At 37.0% G+C, this 20,887-nt stretch overlaps 2 long non-coding RNA genes across 2 annotated transcripts; both read right to left on the bottom strand.

Annotated features, from left to right (window-relative positions):
• Nucleotides 1–1,028: 1,028 nt before the first annotated feature.
• On the bottom strand, nucleotides 1,029–19,541 carry LOC116036171. The gene is made up of 3 exons (XR_004101550.1): nucleotides 19,531–19,541; nucleotides 17,491–17,496; nucleotides 1,029–1,136 (listed from the first exon to the last, which is right to left on the bottom strand). It is a non-coding gene; the product is annotated as an uncharacterized LOC116036171 (long non-coding RNA).
• LOC116036170 lies at nucleotides 1,324–1,937 on the bottom strand. Its single transcript, XR_004101549.2, has 2 exons — nucleotides 1,809–1,937; nucleotides 1,324–1,416 (listed from the first exon to the last, which is right to left on the bottom strand). It is a non-coding gene; the product is annotated as an uncharacterized LOC116036170 (long non-coding RNA).
• Nucleotides 19,542–20,887: the final 1,346 nt, after the last annotated feature.

Below are 20,887 nucleotides of genomic sequence, written 5' to 3'. Positions count from 1 at the left end.
AAATCAATTTGTGTTCTGGATAATGGGGTTATCCTGGTTGGACCCTTCACTAACTGTCTGAGATCAAATTTATTTGTGATTTTTTCCAGTGCCTTTTTAACTGACTTATCATCCCAGTTTATGTTAAAATCACCCATTATAATTACTTCCTTATCTGAGCTGCATTCTCTTAGTATAGCATTTAATTTTTCAAAGAAAACAGATTTTGCAGAGGGTGGTCTATATACACCAATTAGAATAAAACACATTTGCGGTGACAGTGTTACGTCTAAACAAATACATTCTATGTCATTCTCAGCCGAGTAATGAATCTCTTTACATGATATTTGATCTTTAATATAAAACAACAAACCTCCACCTCGTCCCCGTCGTTGTTGGGTCTTTGTAAATTATAGACTGAGGTCTAGAGCTACTCTAACTGTAAAGTGTCTTGAGATAACTCTTGTTATGATTTGATACCATAAATACAATTGAAGTGATTAAAACTGCCAGCAGGCCAGCTGTGAGAGAAGCATTTGATAATGTCAAGCAACCGCCCTACATTATTACATTGCATTACCTACATTATTAGGCCTATTTTATCAGAAGCATTTTCTTTAAAAGTCCAATAACTGATTATGTTTTTGTCCAGCTCAGAGAGTCAGTTTCCTTCTAATGTTAAAACTCAAATGTGAACCGTTTCCTAACTCTTCAGATAATAAACAAGTGAAAGTGAGTCTGTCAGCGGAGAGCTGTTTCTGTCTGCAGAACAAACTGAAAGTCAATCAATGATAGAGATTAGAGATGAGCTGTAGTGAGATCATGATGGTGGGAGGCCTCACAGGTTCTTGGAGCACAGGAAAGGAGACATTTTGTCACACCGCCCGTCATTCCACTTCATTCCTGTAGAGAGAGTTTCCAGAGTTTTAATGTCTTAACTTTTTATCTTTCAGACTGGAACATACGACCACCTGCTATACGTTTATAGATCATTTTTGGATCATCATGTTTATTTAAAAGACAAGATGTTTTATATGTTGTTTTTTACCCTTATAGTTCATCTGAAGACAGTTCTCATCTCCACCTTTGTTGTCAGGCTGCCCCCAAGCCCAGCTTTTGTAGTCGAATGTGGATCCATCAGACCACATCCACACTCCCTCCTGGAGGAGAAAGAGAGAAAGAAAGGATCCTCCTTTTTTTCTGTTGTTTTATTTAGAGTAATTTTCCTCTTTCTGTTCTTTATTTCTTTCATCAAATTTCATTTTTTTCGATAGCTTGAGAGATGAGTGATCACTTCCTGTGATGATAAAAGTCGACACCTCCCATCCAGGAAGTTTGGTTTGCACCGGTCACTTGGTTAATGAAGGTTCTGAGGAATACATGTTCCTCTTCTGAGTGGACTGAAGCCAGATTCCCACCATCAGAGTTGCAGAAGTTCTAATGTAGACAATATAATAGGTTAAAAACATTTTAGAAAAAAACATAAACCTAAACACAATTTTAACAGATGCGACCTCACGACATCTCATTTATATACTGACATACCTTTGGACAATGCAGGACTTTTACTGTAACAAAGTATTAATACTTTTAGAGACTGTCCTCCCCCAAAAAACAGTCCCATAAGTCCTTTGCTCAAGCAGCAATTAGGACTCATATTTAGGTTTATAGTGCAGCGCCATCTAATGGCCATAGTAGTTATGACAGCAGCAAAGCAGGAAGTAAAGTGATTTATTTTTTGCTTCTGTCATAACTACTGTGGCCACTAGAGGACACCGCCACTAGAAATCTAAATATAGGTCAGGACAGTCTCGATAATACTGCTGTACCTCTGCATCGATCCAACTCTTTCCCTGGATGTTGAAACTGAAACAGCGAGAGCCAAACTGAGTCCAACCAGGAGGGCAGGGACCTTCAAGACAATGTTGAGTGAAGCATGTGAAGTTGATCGACCTCTGTCTGTCCATAGCAAGCTCACTTTTGTTTTTTAACTGCTGTGAGGCAGTGTTGCATATCTTCTGTTTGTTAATACGTTATATAGATAATTTTGCTACAAGCTCCTCCCATCCTTCTTTCAGAAACCTAACATAATGGTTTTCTCCCTAATCCCTATCAGGATGTAATATATCTTTCCGTGTGATGCAATCAGTCAAGAGCAGATGTACGTGGAGTTAACATCTGGGCGTACAGCCAGGGACAGCGTGGTCAATGGAGCTCAGCGTAAATTCTTGCAGGAAGACTTCTAAACTTAATCCCATTTCTCTCTCTTCTAAAACTGAACAGCTGTAGAGGTGTTCACTTTTATCTAACCAATCAGAAGTGGCCTTGCATTTCACGAGCCAATCACAGCATGACATCCCTGTTTTAAATCTGTCTCTCTCTGCTGCTCAGTTGTCATTTCAGGTTAAGAGCACAACTTCACTCCACCTTTTCATGGTCCGTCTCGCGTTGGTAGCAGCTGATGTCTATCCTAGAGGATATCTCTCTCTCGCACTTGTTCTACAAGCAGGTTTTCCGCTGCCCTGGCGCATGCACGCGGGTGCAACGGTAGCAGCCTGGCAGCGCAATTTCACTCCAGCAAGTTACTTCCACACGACTGCAGTCCCGGGGATTTTGCCTCGTTCGCAGCACCTGACTCGCCGCACGGCCCTGCTCTGACCTGCACAGCTGGCCTCCAGCCGCCGACTCTCAGCCGCCGGCATTAAATGTACTTCGGTCGGTTTCATCACGGCAGAGGAACCGGCGTGTTCAACTCAGCTGGATCATCCAACCCTTCGAAGTTAAGTTGTCTCTTCGGGCATATTTGTTCATTCATGTTTGCCGCCCACCGGTAATGCAATCAGGTTGCTGCGGCCTAGAGTTCCGGGCGCCGTCTAAACACTGGCTTCAGCCGTAGCTTCCTCTGCGTCTCTGGGGCCTACTTACCGTAAATTCTATGATACAGACAGCCGGGGGCATCATTTTACTTCTATACATGCATCAAGGTTAATCGTGCACTTAGGCAGGCACGTCTATTCTCTATGGGGCTCACTAGGCAAGCTGCTTTTTATCTTTTCTGACATTGCTTATTTAGTGTGCTCTCAATCATTCAGTTACGTTCTAAATTTGCCTTTGTAAATCTCATGTACGTCCCTACAACAACTATATGGTCATCCTCTGTATTCCTTTTACATTCGTCCCGATGTCGATGATGTCCCCGCAAACCTGAGATCTCTAAAGCCATAATCCTGGTAAGCATGCATTTAACTGGTGGTGGTGTATTGATCTCTGAATATGCTCACATTCTTTATAGGTTCTAGATAGGTTTTATTGACAATTTTAATCTGTTTTGGGAACGTGGCTCCCTGTTCAGCAGGGACGGGATTCATCCCAATAGACGCAGCAGCCAGATGATGTACTTTGTCCGTAGTTAGAGAGTAAATGGTAAAAGTAGTTTCATCATCGTACTTACCCAAGTTGGTTCTCTTCAAAGCGTTTCTCTCTGAAACTGTCATTATGAGAGGAGAGGTTCTCATTTTTCTCAACAGAATCAGAGTAGTGGTAATTTGTTTAGTTTAATTTTTTGAAGACAAACTTCTTGTATTTTATAAGAAACAAAGAGCCAAGGCGGTGTCAATGACACATCTGTATGTTTGCTCTATCATATGATTGCTCAAAAGCTTTAGGTTTTAGGGATTTAATGATGCTGACTTAAAAGAAACTTTAGGACAATCATAATATTTACCGGGCACTTTGCATGTAAAATGATAACTTGAATTTGCCCATTATTAGACTACCGCCCTTTTGGTTCCAAACTGTTATTATTGAATTCATCATCATACTTACCTGAGTTATTCAGCTTTCTCTTCAGGTCATCTCTCTCCTCAGTCAGGTTTTTGAAACCAGCCTCAACATCTGAAACAGAATTTCCATTGTCTGTTGCATTAATCTAGAGATGACAGGGTGTTTCTGTCCTCTTCTTCATCTAATACCGTATCATTAGCGTTCTTGTAACTGCACCAGTGATCACTAGTGATCCTGAGATGATTTGTTTTTGGATCTCATCCTCTCCACGATGTAAGAACACAGAACTGAAACTGCTGTGTCATTGAATGTTACTGCATAGTAAAACAGAAGTGTTGATTATGATGTGGCACTCTGTTACCATTCATTAAGTGATCTACACTTATACACTTCTTTAATCTGCATAGTAGCCAGTTGCACTTCATAGTCAAAAATGATCTGATCAATTCAAAGCACCAACAGTGGAGGATCATATCAATCCTAGTCTCACATTGCCAGACCTATCTCTACAGCTCTGTGGAGGAAGGTCTGGCCCCTCCACACATACACTACACATAGGAAAAAAACACAGTCAGGGGGTTCTTTGCATTTCTTTAAACCAATCACAATCGCCTTGGGCAGCGAACGTGGCTCTGCAAAATCATCTCGGGAAGGAACTTGTTTTGGTGAAACATTTGCACCCCACAAAAGAAAACGCCTCATACAGTATTATATTAAGGTAACTGTTGACATGAAGCAGTGGCAAATCCTCGCCAATTGGTCCCAAAACGTCTCAGTTAGAGAGTAAATGCCCAGTCCATGACTAAAGAGACAGTTCACTTTAACACATCATTTACATAATTCATTCATCTATCAGTTATAGGTAGTTAGTTTAAAGCAACACTAGAGAACTTTTCCCGCTTCGGTCCCCCTACAGGTTGGAAGCAGAGTTGTCCATTACATTACATCATGCAAGTTTGCCAGATTGGTTAGCAAGAGCTGTAGTTCCAATGAGACAACCTGTAGGGGGACCGAAGCGGGAAAAGTTCTCTACTGTTGCTTTAATACTTGTTAACAGTTACCTTTTACTGGTTCAAATATGCCCCTTTGTCATCTAGCATCCTGTGACCTGATTTGTGCTGGACTCAACGTTTACTGGCTGACAAATGTGACTTGTTAATTCTTTAATTTCCCTTTATTCATTTTCTGGCCACTTGGGGACGGAAGACTTCTGGAACATGATAACACACACAACCATGACTTTGTGAAGTTGTTATTGGCTGATGTGTTAGCAAAACAATTTCCTTTATAGATATGCAACAGACACAGAGCAGCATTAACATTGATGTAGAGTAATATATCTGTCCACATGATGAATCAAAGTCCCTGTTATCCACTCTTCTTGTAGCTTTTTTCTGCTCCTGTTTGCCACTTCAGTGTTCTGCCTGAGAAATCATCTCATCAGTCCTCACTGACAGGATTTAACTGGGATATTTCAAGTTATATTTAACACGGGTAACACCTATATTGACCTTGCTTGGACTTACTGTATACCCCTTAAGATCTAAACCCTGATTATTGGAGTAGTTTCATCATCGTACTTACCAAAGTTGGTTCTCTTAAACTCGTCTCTCTCTGAAACTGTCATTATGAGAGGAGAGGTTATCATTATTTTCAACAGAATATTAGTTTGTTTAGTTTAACTTTGGGAAGACAAACTTCTTGTATTCTCTAAGAAACAAAGAGCCAAGGTGGTGTCAATGACACATCTGTATGTTGGCTGTATCATATGAGGGACCACAGACTTTAGTGTTAAGGGTTTAATTTTATTTTAATAACCAAGAACACAAATCAGGAACTCCAAACAATAATGTCTGATCTTCTTCTACAGCGTCACAAACAACTTTAATCTTTTGTTACTTAATGATGCTGACTTGGAAAGAAACTTTAAGACAATGGTATTTAACTAGGAACTTTACAGGTACATTTGCCCAATATTGGACTCTCAGTCTCTCTTCAGTTGGATTATGTGATTAAAGAGATCAATAAATGTAAAACAACATTTCCAACATGGAGTTTCTTGAAAAAAAATAGTAAATTATTGTTCAAGACTAAAAATGATTAAAATGTTTACTGTAAGAATATAGTGAGTGTTGTAAAGGATATTATATTAAAATAAAAAATGACATTATGATTATGACATTATATTAAGATTATCAATTTCAGGTCATATTGTCCAACCCTTCTGCACAGTGATAATAATATGTTTCTAAATGCTCTTAGAGCAAGTGATTGCCATAACTTGTAAGAGAATTACTTTACTGGAACTGAGGTGGTTTCCGTTTTAACTTTCCTGTTACAGAAGTGAGATGCTAAATTAGTAACAAATTCAGAATACTCACGAGAGAAAGAAGTAAGAAAATGATGAGAGCAGCTTGTAACACACACAGGAGTCCAAGGATCACAGCAGCCAGCCTGTACCGTTTTATACCTGTATGTAGAACACACACGCATACACACACACACACACACACACACACACACACACACACACACACGCACAATCAGATCAAACTTTTTCAGTTACTTAACTAACTCTAACCCTAACCCTAACCCTAACCCTTACATTCATTTTGTGGAGACCTAATATAACCTAACCCATCAAGCCACTTTACTAATGGTTCTGCTATAATCATATGACTTAAAGTCTCTAAACATCTGATTAATATAGCATTTATAACTGATATATATAAAAATATAAAGTGTGAGTATTTATAAGGAAACATATGTACATGGTAAAATTTGGAAGAAAAAAAACTGTTGATACCACAGATTCACATTTGAGACAAAACCGTTGCAGGGAAAAGTTTCAGCAGTCTGAACCGGCCCGTCTCACCTCCACTCAAACAGCTGATGGTCTCGCTGTGACTCAGTTTGTCAAGTTGCCAGAGGCTGGTTTTAGAACGTCAGGGACATCATCTGTTTCAACAGCCAATCAGCTCATAGCAACTCAGATGGTCAAGTTACAAGCTGTCAACTGGTCGAAATGGAGTTGGAGAGAATGCATGAGAGTGGTCGAGTGAGCTAGCGCATGACAGGGAGCGGCGTGGTTCGCTCTGTGATTCAGAGAAATAAAACGTTTTTACCAACATGGTTTCATCGAACAAAGGAGGAAGAAGGACAATTTATAAGTATTTCTGGGTTTATTAAAGGACAATTCCGGCGCAAAATGAACCTAGGGGTTAATAACATGTGTACCGAGTCGATCGTTCTCTGGGACATGTTTTCATGCTAATCGATTGTGGTTCTAGCTTTAAACAAGCTACCGCAAAACTGGTGGTTAGCTGCTAACGCTAGCTTTCGGGGCACTTGGTAAATCACTATTTTATACCACTAACAAGGCTCAAAATAGCACCACACTTAAATGGTAGCATAATGAGGGTCCCTACATGCAAACTGAAGCATTGAGAACTTTGTAAGTGTACAGACAGTTTATTAAAAAGATAGATTATAAAGACAGTAGCGTTCGTGTTTACTTTAAGGTGCCATCATATAAAATAGTGATTTACAGTGCCCCATGAAAGCTAGCATTAGCAGCTAACCACCGGTTTTGTGGTAGCTTGTTTAAAGCTAGAGACGCATTCGATTAGCATGAAAACTTGTCCCAGAGAATGTTCGACTTGGTACACATATGTTATTAACCCCTAAGTTAATTTTGCACCGGAATTGTCCTTTAAGGGACAGTCAAGCAGAATACCAGAAGGCTGTGAAGGTGGCGAAGATGCACCATCGCTCTTCTGTCATAGCTAGCAGTTGCCATCAACCTAGAGTGTTATTTAACACTATAAACTCTGTCGTGAAAGCTCTGCCGGAGGTTTGAGTTGAAAGTCTGTCGGACAGGGGGCCTCCTCCAGACGTTCCCAATTTACCCGCACTAACCGTTTGGGCTTACCAGGGCTGTCCAGAGTCTTCCCCCACCCCCTGACCCAACTTACGGTTGACAGCTTCGCCCCTCTCTTCACCCGAGTGTCCAAAACATATGGCTTCAGATGAGATGATACAATTATAAAATCAATCATTGACCTTTGGCCTAGGGTACTCTGGTACCAAGTACACTTATGAGCATCCCTATGTTCAAACATGGTGTTCGTTATAGACAATCCATGACTAGCACAGAAGTGAACAATGAATAACCACTCGGGCTTATATCAGGGAGGCCGTTCCTCCCAATCATGCCTCTCCATGTGTCTCCATCGTTGCCCACGGGGCAAGATCCAGACGGGGGCCCCGGGCTTCCTCCAGGCAGGGTAACTCTACCATTCCTCGTTGAATCATAGGGTTTTTGATACATCTAGACGTGCACATATTGCTCTGGCCCTGGAGTATTTGTCCGAAATTGAAACCCTGCATCACAGAGGTCTTCAAATCAACTGGTTTTAGAAGTCCCAAGGTCAAGGTATAAATGGTGGGGTAATCGGGCTTTCGCAGTTGCTGCTCTGGAACAAGTTACCCCCTGACATTTGCACTATTACAGATGTAGCTCTTTTTAGATCCAAACTCAAAACTTATTTGAAGGCTGAAGAAGGCTGTCTGTGCTGCTACGCGTGGGTTGCTTCTCCATATGTCTTTTAAATTTTCTATTATGAAATAGCCAGTAAAATAAAGGCTTTTTAAATAATTTAAAAGAAGAGTGCCTTGGATTTTCCTTTTTTTCTACACTTAATTGAATTCCCGACCCCAAAGAGCACCTTCAAACATCTGACTGAGTTTTGTGAGCACCTTGGACTTTTCTGTCTTTTCAAAACTTATTTATTTAGAATGGCTTTTAGTATGTAGTAGTGCTGTGACAAGTTCCCTCTCCTCCTCCTGTTTCTATGTAACCTTTTCTGATTTGACAGTTTTCTATGGTTTATTCTTTTTCTTGTTTGCCATGTTTTTCATTCTTGGTTCTTGATGTAAAGCACATTGGATACCTGCTGGTTGCTGTAAAGTGCTATATAAATAAATGTTGCTTGATTGATTGACTGAACATTATCATCATTCATGTTTTAGGATACTACCAATGAAAAGTTGAAAATTAGAATGGAAGTAGAGAGACTCATTGCTATGGAGTAGAGATGGGTGGATTGATACTGTGGTAACGATAGATCCATACTTACAAGCTACTCATTTGGTATCGACTCATGTAAAAAACATCGGTAAAACAATTACATTAAACAAAGCCGTGGCGCGCCCTCCCACTTCCTCATCAAACATTAGAGAGAGATGCCAAAGAAACAACAGAGGAGAAAAGAAGTGTGGAGAAAAGAATGGTGGAGAATGACAGAAAGGAAACATAACGTAGTGTGGTGCTAATTTTCACCTGAAGATAAAAAAACAGCAAGATGCACTATTTTTGACATTTTGAAAGTCATGAGGAGAATGTTAAAAGTTTACTTGTTTTTTACCGTGTAGGCTTAGAAGATTAGAAAATCTGCACGATCAATCAAAATTAGGCAAATAAAAATGTAAAGATCTTTCTGTTTCGATTTCTGAAGAATGTAAGATTGTACGGTATTTATGAGGTCATTTGCGTGTAGAAGTTGCTCTGGAAAAACTTGTGGTCTATGTTATAATTATTGTTTTTTATTATTTCATCATAGTATTTCTTTAAAATACTGTACTATTGTTTACACTTATGAGCACAAACATTTTTATATAACTGTACTCATATTTGTTTTTTTAATTAGTTTTTAATACGAAAAGGACTCAAGGTGATAGTATTGTTTACTGACTGTATGGTTCCTGGACCTATATACTAGGTCTAGTACGAATGTGTTATTATTTGATTTACTATAGATAGACGGAAAGGAAGAACATAGATGGAAAAGAAAGAGGAGGATGTATTTTATGTTTTTACATGTTCAAATAAATTACTACTACCCTCTAAATTACTACTACCCTCTAATAGCAAGTATGTGTAATCTGATTTGCCATTAATTGTAATAATCTTTTTCTTCTAAAAAGGCCATTATGAAAAAAAATCATATACTCATTTAAGAAATGATCAGTCTCTGTATTGATACCGATGAGATTGTAATAAAAAGGATCAGTATCGTATCAAATTGAAAAAGTTTGGTATCGCCCATCCCTACTATGGAGATAATACGTCTCGTCTCATTGGTGTACACTACAGAACGCTGAAGATGGCTCATTGCAAGTAGCTGCAAGTTTTCACTCATCTCGTCGTGAATCTTTGGTCTGAACTGGACTCCACAATACAGTTCAGTACTGCAGTTTACTGTGTCTTTTCACATGTTTTTAACAAGTATTTTCTTAAATGTAGAATGTATTCAGAAAAATGTAACTGATTTTTTCTTTACCTGGACTTTAAAATAGAAACATCGGACTCTTATGAAAATGAAGTAAAACAAATAGGTAGTATTTGGGTCGTAAAAGGTAATAAAAGATGTTAAAATGCGTAAATGGTTAATCAAAAGCAAAGATTTGAAAAAAAAATGACAAAAGCTATTTTCACATTTGCACTTAACCCGGAGATTGCTTTGCTACCATTGAATGTAGAAGATAAGATTACTACGTAGCCTTGGAAGGATCGCAGATAGAAAAAATATTATTGCGTGGCCTCGATTCATTATTTCGTGGCCAAACGTCATTAGGCATGGGAACGAGAAAGGTGTATATAAAAAGCACAACAGACTTTTGCTCCAGCCAATTCAATATATATAACCAAGTAAACCCATAGACGATGGTCACTAAATATTTTAGAAGGGTAATTTCCTTTCTTTTTTTTTTTTACTTGGCCCTTTTTACCAATGTTTTTGTGTGTAAGTGACTGATGGGAACAACAATCTTATAAATTGGTCCAGTGAGAAGCGAGAAAGCAGTGACTAACAGCCGCAGACCAGGCTGCAATGTAACCCTATGGGGCAAATGTGCATCGTCAATTCCTTTCATTAAAAGTTTTGCCACTGACTCATATTATGATGCTAAATGTCTGACAACATTATGGAAAGGATCCCTACAGAGGTAGGGCTTTGTAAAACCTCTTCTTTTTTTTAAGATTATTTTTTGGGCATTTCTGCCTTTAAAGGTCCCATGGCATGAAAATTTCACTTTATGAGGTTTTTTTTAACATTAATATGAGATCCCCCAGCCTGCCTATGGTCCCCCAGTAGCTAGAAATGGCTCTGCCTTTGAGAAAATGAAAGCTCAGATGGGCCAATCTGGAATCTTTCCCTTATGAGGTCATAAGGAGCAAGGTTACCTCCCCTTTCTCTGCTTTGCCCGCCCAGAGAATTTGGCCCACCAATGAGAGAGAGAGAGAGACACATCATGGCTTGCAAACGAGCAAAGTGGCAGTTGGTCAAGGCCACACCCCCACCCTCCACCTTGCCCTTACCCTCTCTCCTCCTCAATAGCTACAGACAGAATTGGCACATCCTAAGAAAAGCTCATTGTGGGACTGGCTCTAGTTGCTGTAATTCTGCACCAAGGCTGAATTTCGGGAAAGAGACTTCAGATACAGTATTAGGGGACCACTAAGGCCTATATAAAAGAGACTTCAGATACAGTAGTAGGGGCCCACTAAGGTCTATATAAAAGAGACTTCAGATACAGTATTAGGGGATCACTAAGGCCTATATAAAAGAGACTTCAGATACAGTATTAGGGGACCACTAAGGCCTATATAAAAGCATCATGTCATGGCACTTTAATGGCTAGGACAGCTAGATATGAAAGGTGAGAGAGAGGGGGAAGACATGCAGGAAATTGTCACAGGTCACACTCGAACCCTAGACCTTTTGCGTCGAGTAGTAAACCTATATGTGCGCCTGCTCTACCAACTGAGCTAACCCGGCCACACTTATAAAACCTCATTAAGAGACCATGCCCCTTATTTACATGGATTCTGTGAGGTTTAGCGGACACAATTCCGCGGATGTTTTTATGTTAATAAAAGGATCTTACTCTTTAACAGAAAGGTCGACCTCCTTAGAAATCCTTTCCATAACGTTGTCAGACACTTATAATAATAATCTGAGCCTGTCAACGGCAAAACGAGCACTTTTGTGAATGTAAAGAAGGTACAATTGCCCTATAACTTTGTAGCTTGTTTCGCTGATAACAGCTGGCTCCTATCTTTAGCTCTAACGTTGTTATTAAATGAGTTGTGTGTGTCTTTAATAGTCTAACATTAATATAACATTAATAACACGCGGCCACGACTTATTTATCTCGTTCCCTGGCATTAATAACGCATGGCCACGCAATCATATTTTTTCGATCTGTGATCCTTTGATCCTTGAGATTACTGTTAACATTGTCGCATTTTAAAACTGAACCTTATAATGGTGAAACCATAAGAATTTCTTTCTTACCGGGCTCTGCAGCAGCCACTTTCCTGTCTTCATCAGAGCAGATCTTTGATTCAAAACTCCTGGCTGAGGGGTCAGGAACGTTTCCATATCGATGATCCTCTTCATGGCAAACCATCTCCATATTTTAGCCACTGGAGAGTGATGAAGGTGTTGGTCAAACTGTTCTCTTTAAATTATGCTGATCTCTGATTAGATACTTCTTTTATGTTTCTCTCTGCCAATGTCAGAATGTGACTTTGGGCAGTTTTTTCATTTTGTTCCCAACGTTGCATGTTTTTGTAATTACCCAGTTTGAGTTTTAGCAGTGTGTGTATTTTTCATTTGGTTTTATTGGTAGATGTGTTGCATGAGTTTGTGGATTTGCTGTGTGTTTTTCTAATTGTTTGTTAGACTGGGATTATGAGAAGCAGCTGTGATTGCCTGGACCACACCCCTCCCACAGCTCATGATTGGCCACAGGAGCTAATGATGTGGTTGTTAAAGGTGGATGCGAAACAGGTGTGGAGGTGAAACAAACAGGAGGACAAAGAAAGAGAAGTCGGGGCTGTGACCTGCTGGAGTAGAGCTGTGTTTTTTAGTCTTTGTAGTCATGTTCTTTTTTATAGCTGTGCAGAAGGAACCAGTTGGATTTTAAATAAATTATTCAAGAAACCATCCTGTGGAGCTTACATTTTTTTTACAGTTTAACAATGGAAACGCCTTGTTTTGCTGGTAACAAAGGACCTCACAGTACTGCGTGACACTTACACAGCAACTCCAAAACACAATATAACGATTTTCAGGAACAATTATCCGCCATGTGTACTGTTGGCCGCAGCCTGAAGTAGTGACCTGAACAGGGAACGGGATGAGAGACAACGTTTTTCGTCAGTTCAGAGCGTATTAGGAGTATGTTATCTTATTTGGACAAAAAAGAAATGCTCAGTCCAGCTAGTTATCACTCCAACCATCCACATCCATATTGTTATTCTCAAGGAAATTTAAGAAAACGTTCCAAATTTTCCAGAACTTATCAAGCCTATTTTTTGTTGTGTAACTTATCTTTTCTAAAGCTAAGTAAAAAGTCATTCCACTCAACCACTGCGATGTGCCACAAGGTGTGTCTGATTTCCATGAGCAAGCAATGCATCGTTTGGCTTCTAAAAAACAAATATTCATTAGAGATCTAACTTTGTTAGAGCTTATAAAGCCATCTAGGTAGATATTTAATAAGCATAATTTAGGGCTAAGGGGCACCTCCTCGCCAGTGATCTGGCTTGCCAGGTCCAACACATGAAACTATATTTTTAAATTAGTCTTACTTTCTACTTCATGTTTTATTTGTCTTATTGTAACTATGTTACTTTATACACATTTTATTTATGTCTTATTGTAACTATGTTACTTTATACTTTATACACGTTTTATTGATGTCTTATTGTAGCTGTTACTTTATACTTTATACATGTATTATATATGTCTTATTGTAACTGTTACTTTACACTTTATACACGTTTTATTTATGTCTTATTGTAACTATGTTACTTTATACTTTATACATGTATTATTGATGTCTTATTGTAACTATGTTACTTTATACTTTATACACATTTTATTTATGTCTTATTGTAACTATGTTACTTTATACTTTATACATGTATTATTGATGTCTTATTGTAACTATGTTACTTTATACTTTATACACATTTTATTTATGTCTTATTGTAACTATGTTACTTTATACTTTATACATGTATTATTTATATCTTATTGTAACTATGTTACTTTACACTTTATACATGTCTTATTTATGTCTTATTGTAACTATGTTACTTTATACATGTATTATTTATGTCTTATTGTAACTATGTTACTTTATACTTTATATACATTTTATTTGTCTTATTGTAACTATGTTACTTTATACATGTATTATTTATGTCTTATTGTAACTATGTTACTTTATACTTTATACATGTTTTATTTATTTGTTATTGTAACTATGTTACTTTATACTTTATACATGTTTTATTTATGTCTTATTGTAACTATATTACTTTATACTTTATACATGTATTATTTATGTCTTATTGTAGCTGTTACTTTATACTTTATACATGTTTTATTTATGTCTTATTGTAACTGTTACTTTATACTTTATACATGTATTATTTATGTCTTATTGTAGCTATGTTACTTTATACTTTATACACGTTTTATTTGTCTTATTGTAACTATGTTACTTTATACATGTATTATTTATGTCTTATTGTAACTATGTTACTTTATACTTCATACATGTTTTATTGATGTCTTATTGTAGCTGTTACTTTATACTTTATACACGTTTTATTTGTCTTATTGTAGCTATGTTACTTTATACTTTATACATGTATTATTTATGTCTTAGTGTAACTATGTTACTTTATACTTTATACATGTTTTATTTATGTCTTATTGTAACTGTTACTTTATACTTTATACATGTATTATTTATGTCTTATTGTAACTATGTTACTTTATACTTTATACACGTTTTATTCATGTCTTATTGTAACTATGTTACTTTATACTTTATACACGTTTTATTTATGTCTTATTGTAACTATATTACTTTATACTTTATACATGTATTATTTATGTCTTATTGTAACTGTTACTTTATACATGTATTATTTATGTCTTATTGTAGCTATGTTACTTTATACTTCATACACGTTTTATTTATGTCTTATTGTAACTATGTTACTTTATACTTTATACATGTATTATTTATGTCTTATTGTAACTGTTACTTTATACATGTATTATTTATGTCTTATTGTAGCTGTTACTTTATACATGTATTATTTATGTCTTATTGTAACTATGTTACTTTATACTTTATATACGTTTTATTTGTCTTATTGTAACTATGTTACTTTATACATGTATTATTTATGTCTTATTGTAACTATGTTACTTTATACTTCATACATGTTTTATTGATGTCTTATTGTAGCTGTTACTTTATACTTTATACACGTTTTATTTGTCTTATTGTAGCTATGTTACTTTATACTTTATACATGTATTATTTATGTCTTATTGTAACTATGTTACTTTATACATGTTTTATTTATGTCTTATTGTAACTATGTGACTTTATACTTTATACATGTATTATTTATGTCTTATTGTAACTATGTTACTTTATACATGTTTTATGTATGTCTTATTGTAACTATGTGACTTTATACTTTATACATGTATTATTTGTCTTATTGTAACTATGTTACTTTATACATGTTTTATTTATGTCTTATTGTAACTATGTGACTTTATACTTTATACATGTATTATTTATGTCTTATTGTAACTATGTTACTTTATACTTTATACATGTATTATTTATGTCTTATTGTAGCTATGTTACTTTATACTTTATACACGTGTCATTTATGTCTCATTGTAGCTGTTACTTTATACTTTATACATGTATTATTTATGTCTTATTGTAACTATGTTACTTTATACTTTATACATGTTGTATTTAAGTCTTATTGTAACTGTTACTTTATACTTTATACACGTTTTATTTGTCTTATTGTAACTATGTTACTTTATACTTTATACATGTATTATTTATGTCTTATTGTAACTGTTACTTTATACATGTATTATTTATGTCTTATTGTAGCTGTTACTTTATACATGTATTATTTATGTCTTATTGTAACTATGTTACTTTATACTTTATATACGTTTTATTTGTCTTATTGTAACTATGTTACTTTATACATGTATTATTTATGTCTTATTGTAACTATGTTACTTTATACTTCATACATGTTTTATTGATGTCTTATTGTAGCTGTTACTTTATACTTTATACACGTTTTATTTGTCTTATTGTAGCTATGTTACTTTATACTTTATACATGTATTATTTATGTCTTATTGTAACTATGTTACTTTATACATGTTTTATTTATGTCTTATTGTAACTATGTGACTTTATACTTTATACATGTATTATTTATGTCTTATTGTAACTATGTTACTTTATACATGTTTTATTTATGTCTTATTGTAACTATGTGACTTTATACTTTATACATGTATTATTTATGTCTTATTGTAACTATGTTACTTTATACATGTTTTATTTATGTCTTATTGTAACTATGTGACTTTATACTTTATACATGTATTATTTATGTCTTATTGTAACTATGTTACTTTATACTTTATACATGTATTATTTATGTCTTATTGTAACTATGTTACTTTATACTTTATACATGTATTATTTATGTCTTATTGTAGCTATGTTACTTTATACTTTATACACGTTTCATTTATGTCTCATTGTAGCTGTTACTTTATACTTTATACATGTATTATTTATGTCTTATTGTAACTATGTTACTTTATACTTTATACATGTTTTATTTAAGTCTTATTGTAACTGTTACTTTATACTTTATACATGTATTATTTATGTCTTATTGTAACTATGTTACTTTATACTTTATACTTGTATTATTTGTCTTATTGTAACTATGTTACTTAATACTTTATAGATTTTTTATTCATGTCTTATTGTAACCATGTTACTTCATATTTTATACACGTATTGTCTCTTATTGTTACCTGGAGTCTTACTGTGAGTAACTCTAACTAAATAACTTCTCTGAGGAGATTAATAAAGTAATCTGATTCTGATTTATATGACTTTAAAATATCAATAAACAACATTTCAACCTCACTACCTTAACTACCTTGTACTACACTGTAAAGTGCTGTAAATTAGACAGTATTTAGCAGTATTAGATGTTCTCTGTGTGATGAAGAGGTTTAGTGGTTCTTACCTGTTGGAGAGGAGATGCAGGTGAAGCAGCTCTGAGCTCTGTCTCCTCTGTCCTCTGTCTGTCTGTCCTCTGTCTGTCTGTCCTCTCTCTCTCTGTCTGTCCTCTCTCTCTGTCTGTCCTCTGTCTGTCTGTCCTCCCTCTCTCTGTCCAATCAGCTTTAAGTACCAACTCTGAGTAGTTTCTCTGAAATCACATGATGAGAGAAACCTATCACACAGCAGCAGCATATCCTGAATCCTGCAAAAAAACAGAGGAAAATCTGCGACACAACCTGTGAAATTCAAAGGAAACTTTAAACATGAGACGCCCTGAACACAAGATCCAACAATTTCCCGAAGAGCATTTAGTGCAACCGTGGTGAGTAAAACCTACTGAGGAAAAACACACACACACACACACACACACACACACACACACACACACACACACACACACACACACACAGAACATTTATCACCATATCACCATTTATCAACATATCAGTCCCAGAGCCAGCTAAAATGTGTGATATGTCTCAGTTATATAGTTTAATATAGAACTCCTCCCTCCTGGACTCACAGCACGTATCTACACATCACATCAAATATAATATCAACAATAATTTATCAGCTACATGTACCAAGGTGGTATTTATCCTCTGCTACTTATATTCACACTGTACTTATTTATGTTTGTGCTACACGACAACAGAATTTGTATAATCCATTTGAAATAATCTTTTTTTTTTGTTAAAGCAAGATCAGAACAAACAATGTAATCCTCTTCTATCAAGAATTCTGTAAAATACAGTAAAACCCAAATATAATAAATATTACAGAAACATATAATGACCAATAAAGTATCTTCAATAAAAAACAAGTTTAAATATGGAAAATGAACTATTAAATCAAACCAAACTTAGAGGAACCAGAATATTGGGGTGTGCCTTCAAGATTATTACTTACACAACAGAATCAAATCAAATAAATTAATAAAGACCACAACTCAAACAAATGATGGTTGTACAGGTGTGATCTACTCAGTCCACCTTTCCCATCTTTTCAGAAACGTGTCCTTTCTAATAGAAAAAGTCATTCTTTCCATCCTAAAAAATATCATAAATAATGTCAATCTGCTGGTTTCAGCCACTTTCTAGTGATGGCTTTTGAATTGGCCCTGCAGTCCCATGTCAAAGTGTCCTTGGGCAAGACACTGAACCCCGAGTTGCCCCTGATGCTTCTCCATTGGAGTATAAGCGTGTGTGAATGTTTATCTGATGAGCAGGTGGCACCTTGTACGACAGCCTCGGCCACAGTGTATGAATGTGTGTGAATGGTGAATGGTTCCTGTACTGTCTAAAAGCTTTGAGTAGTCGTTAAGACTAGAAAAGCGCTATATAAATACAGTTTTATATTACATTTTTAGTTTTATATACATTTATATACATACGTTTTATCCTTTTATATACATTTACATTCTCTAAACCTAAATCCTGCAACAAATGGAGGAAAATAACTGTGACACAGCCTGTGTGAAAGTGAAAGGAAACTTTAAACAGGAAACGCCCTGAACACAATACCCAACAATTCCAATAATCCCCCCAAGAGCATTTAGTGTAACAGTGGTGTGGAAAACTTGAAACCTGGGACAGATCCAGGCTCTTGGTGGTGGTGGTGGGGGGGGGGGGGGGGGGATGAACAGTGGCAATAATAGTCACAATAAAGATAATGGATCTATGAATCTATGAGGGGCCGTATAAGACATTATTCATTCTGGCACTCTCACATACATACATTCTGCTTTCACATACATACAGTTTTTTCCCTCATAAGAATATATTTTTAACTCACACATTCATACATTTTACTCTCATATTTTTATATTTTAACTCACACACAGTAATATGTTTCTCTTATATTTCTATATTTAACATTACATATTCATATATTTTTGATCTCATGCAGTCAAAATTTTAAATCATATATGTATATAAGAAGAAAATGTATGCATGTGTGAAGAAAATGTGAGAGAAGAATGTGTGTGTGAGAGAAAGTATAGTAGAAATGGAATTAGTATAGTAGAAACGGATGGCAGCTAATTTCTCGCGCTGTGATTGGCTGTCAACCTCATGCTGTGATTGGCAGGGTCATGTTCAGGTCACGATCAGCATGGACGGAGAGGAGACGAACGCTTTGCAATAAGACATTGGAGTTTTAAGAACTATTTTAACATCTTCTGATACTATTTCTGCCATTGAGCGGCAAAGGACATGCTCATCTGCACCTAACGCTTTTCACAGCACGGAAGAAAGTGAAATGACCAGCCAGGCGGCAACTCACAAGTCCCTGCTACAGGCCATGCAGCTCATGCGACACAAGGCCAACCCAAAGATCACGGCAGTCTTTGCGATATCAAACGCAGCAACACTGGCAAATGGGGCTCTCGTCCGAGGAAAAGGTAAGAATAAATAAGCTCTATTTTTCTGGTGCTGATTTCTATAACTGATTTGATTGTATACTGGCAAGTGACCGCGCTCCCCCCCCCCCACCACCTGTCAGCCTAGATTTAACCTGCAATCGTGTCCGATCTCATGCCCTCACTGCACTGACATATTATAAGGCTTCAATCTGTTGTGTGGGAGACAGAACGGACCCAAACGCCAGGCTCAGCAAAAACAGGTTTATTAGAATTAGAATGACAAGAGGGAAGGAGGAGTGGGGAGGCGGACGCCAAGGGCAGGAGTGAGGGAGCTTACTGGGAAAGGATGGCGAGGGAGCTCACTGGGATAGGATGACGAGGGACTCACTGGGATAGGATGACGAGGGACTCACTGGGATAGGATGACGAGGGACTCACTGGGATAGGATGACGAGGGACTCACTGGGATAGGATGACGAGGGACTCACTGGGATAGGATGACGAGGGACTCACTGGGATAGGATGGCGAGGGAGCTCACTGGGATAGGATGACAAGGGAGCTCACTGGGATAGGATTGTGAGGGACTCACTGATCTCTCTCTGGACAAAATGTGTCCTTGCAGAAGTGCAGCTGTGTCTTTGCTTATCATACCATAACTCCAGGCAAATGGTTCACCAAAATCCGTAGTAGGGAATCTTTGAGATGTGACACCAACTTACAAAACACATTCAGTGTGAAACTCGACAAAAAAAAAAACTTCATAGGCCTATTTAAATGTGCAATAGTCTTCGTAACATACAGTGACGGCCTGATTTCAGAACGTCTGAAGCTCTGCAGTTTGGCTGATTGTGTGTGTGTGTGTGTGTGTGTGTGTGTGTGTGTGTGTGTGTGTGTGTGTGTGTGTGTGTGTGTGTGTGTGAGAGAGTGTTCAGAGCCTTTTGAGTATTTCTAAATAAATAGTCTGTACCTGTCTATTTACTTTTTGATTCATGTGTTAGCACTGTGAGCCTTGCCTTGCATCGGCCTGGCCTCCAGCACCACTGTAAGGAATCTCAGAGTTATCTTTGATGTATCCTTCAACACCCTCACAAAACAAACTTTTAAGAACTGCCTTTTTTCACCTGCGTGATATTGCACAAATTAGGCACATCCTGTCTAATAAAAAAGTTGTAGAAAACAAGTCCATGTGTAAAGAGGAGAGGGGCCGACAACGCCACCTAGGAATTTTTTTATATTGAGGCCTAGGACCTGGTGTTGTTATAGGCGTGTATCAGTTCGGGCAGATATTCGGCCCAGCGAGGTTGTTTAGCCGTCTCTAGAGAGCGGAGCATATTTAACAAGGTCTGATTAAAACGCTCTGCACTGCCATTTCCAGCGGGGTGGTATGGAGTTGTGCGGCTTTTAGTTATACCATAGGTATCACAAAGTTGTTTCATCAGTGCCGATTCGAAATTAGGTCCCTGATCGGAATGGAAGTGGGCGGGGCAACCAAATGGCTGGGTCACATGGGTCCACAGGGCTTTTACTATAGTCTGAGC

Source organism: Sander lucioperca, chromosome 19 (genome assembly GCF_008315115.2).
Source record: "Sander lucioperca isolate FBNREF2018 chromosome 19, SLUC_FBN_1.2, whole genome shotgun sequence".
NCBI classification, from domain to species: Eukaryota; Metazoa; Chordata; class Actinopteri; order Perciformes; family Percidae; genus Sander; species Sander lucioperca.
The sequence above is the reverse complement of the archived record's forward strand: the minus strand, read 5'-3'. Positions and strand labels throughout refer to the sequence as shown.